Below are 2173 nucleotides of genomic sequence, written 5' to 3'. Positions count from 1 at the left end.
GAATTGACTCAATGGCAGTGAGTTTGGTTTTTCTGAGTAGTCAGACCCAGGAGTTCCCGCTTCTTGAAGCTAGCTACGCACAGATAATTTTCCAAGATAACCCAATGCTGAAGGCCAAATGGTCTCCACGAAGCTGCTTACTAGACTACTGTTTGACCTGAAGGTGATATCAGGGAACAAGTTCCTTCAAGGTTCAAAAGCATACCTAAGGACAGATGGCCTGAGTAGGCCTCCCCAATTCCATGAACCCAGAAATCTGGATCCCAGGAGAATTAAAACCATTTTGTCACTTGTCAAAACAAAGAAACAAACAACCTGAATTTAAGCAAACCTCTCTATCTAATATGGTTCAGAGAGATACACTATGGAGATGCAATCAGCAAAACCCAAATTCTGGGAATCTACAAGATACCTACTTTCTTTAATAGATACATGCAGTTTCTGGATTGTGAACGAGTTGTGTTCCTGTCTTTAAGTTGAATTTGTACATAAGTTAGAACTGTTAGGTATGATCTATGATTGTATCTGATGTTAGTCAAATGTTTGTGTATAGTGTACCTTTCTATACATAAAAAAAAATTAAAGAAACACTTCAGTGCCTAAGGCATTTGACTGGTAACTAGAAGGTTGGCAGTTCAAACCCAGCAGCTGCTCTGTGAAAGGAAGATAGGGCAATCTACTTCCATAAAGATTTACCACCTCAGAAACCCAACAAGGGTCTCTGTGAGTTGGAATTGATTTGATGGCAGTGAGTCTGGTTTTTTGCTTTGGTCCAGATATAGTAAATATATTTAACATAATAATATGGTAATAATAATAATGTTTTGATGTGAATCTCAAAATAGCTCCTGTTTATTACTGCAAACCACTGTATGTACCTCAAATTTTTAATATAATAGGCTTTACAGGTTTTGGTTCATAACTGTGTAACCCAGGGACTGCCTATAAACAGGTTAAAAAAAAAAGACTCTGAATCTATGGGCCTGAACTGTCCAATATGATAACCACTAGCCCATGTGGATATTTACATTTAAATAGATGAACATTAAATAAGCTCTGGTAGCATAGTGCCTAAGGCACTGGACTGCTAACCAGAAGGCTGGTGGTTCAGACCCACCAGCCACTCATCGGAAGGAAGATGGGGCAATCTACTTCCGTAGTGATACTAGTAGCTTTGGAAACCCAAGGAGGGGTTGGTATGAGTCGGGTCTGACTCTACGGCATATTAAGGACAACAACAAATAAAATTTAAAATGCACTTTCTCAGTCATATTGATCATATTTCTTAAGCATTAAAATAAACAAAAACCTTGTTATGGAAAGTTTCACACATTTCAGGTGCAATATCAGAAAGCTAGTGCCTCAGGGAGACAGCTTGGGGGCAGGGGTGCATGGAGGGATGGACACAGGGAAGAGGTAACTATAGGGAGGAAGTAGGGGGGGAGCTGTTGCATTGGGATAAATTGCAGTCAGTGTCACCAAAGTATATGTGAACTGCTGTACGGAAAGTGAATTTGCTCTGTAAATTTTCACCCAAATCATAATAAAAAAAAGAGAGAGAGAGATTGAGAAAGCAAGCTAGTGCCTAAGGCATTTGACTGCTAACCAGAAGGCTGGTGGTTCAAATCCACCAGCTACTCCTCAGAAGGAAGATCGAGCAATCTACTTCCATAGTGATACTGCCTCGGAAACCAAGGAGGGGTCACTATGAGTCGGATCTGACTCCACGGCAGTGAGTTTGTATTTTTTAGATATGGATGAAGAGGCATAAAGGCCACTTGTACTGTAGAGATCGTAATTAGATCCTGGTTCAAGGAAATAAACCTAAAAATACTGAAAAAAAAAGGGAAATGTAAACTGAGTGGGTATTTGATGATATTAAACCAAACTAAACCTATTGCCATTGAGTGGATTCTGATTCATAGCTACCTGCTATCAACAGACACCAACTGACACCAACTGTAAAAACAGCAAGGAGGCCACATGTTCTGACCTCCTCTAATTTCACAAGAGAAAGACAGCAGTAACCCAAGGCCTATTACTGCAAGGCCAAACATGCTGCCTCCCTCCAGCCCTTTCACCAACCGTTCCTCCCAAAGCACCCACCACCTCTCTCCTGGGTTCAATAATTCGCTGCAGTGGCCACACACAACTCACAGATTACAGGGTTTAT

This window comes from Orycteropus afer, unplaced genomic scaffold (assembly GCF_000298275.1).
Source record: "Orycteropus afer afer isolate SDZICR_OR568_19922 unplaced genomic scaffold, OryAfe1.0 scaffold00002, whole genome shotgun sequence".
Lineage (NCBI taxonomy): Eukaryota > Metazoa > Chordata > Mammalia > Tubulidentata > Orycteropodidae > Orycteropus > Orycteropus afer.
This window is presented reverse-complemented; position numbering follows the sequence as displayed.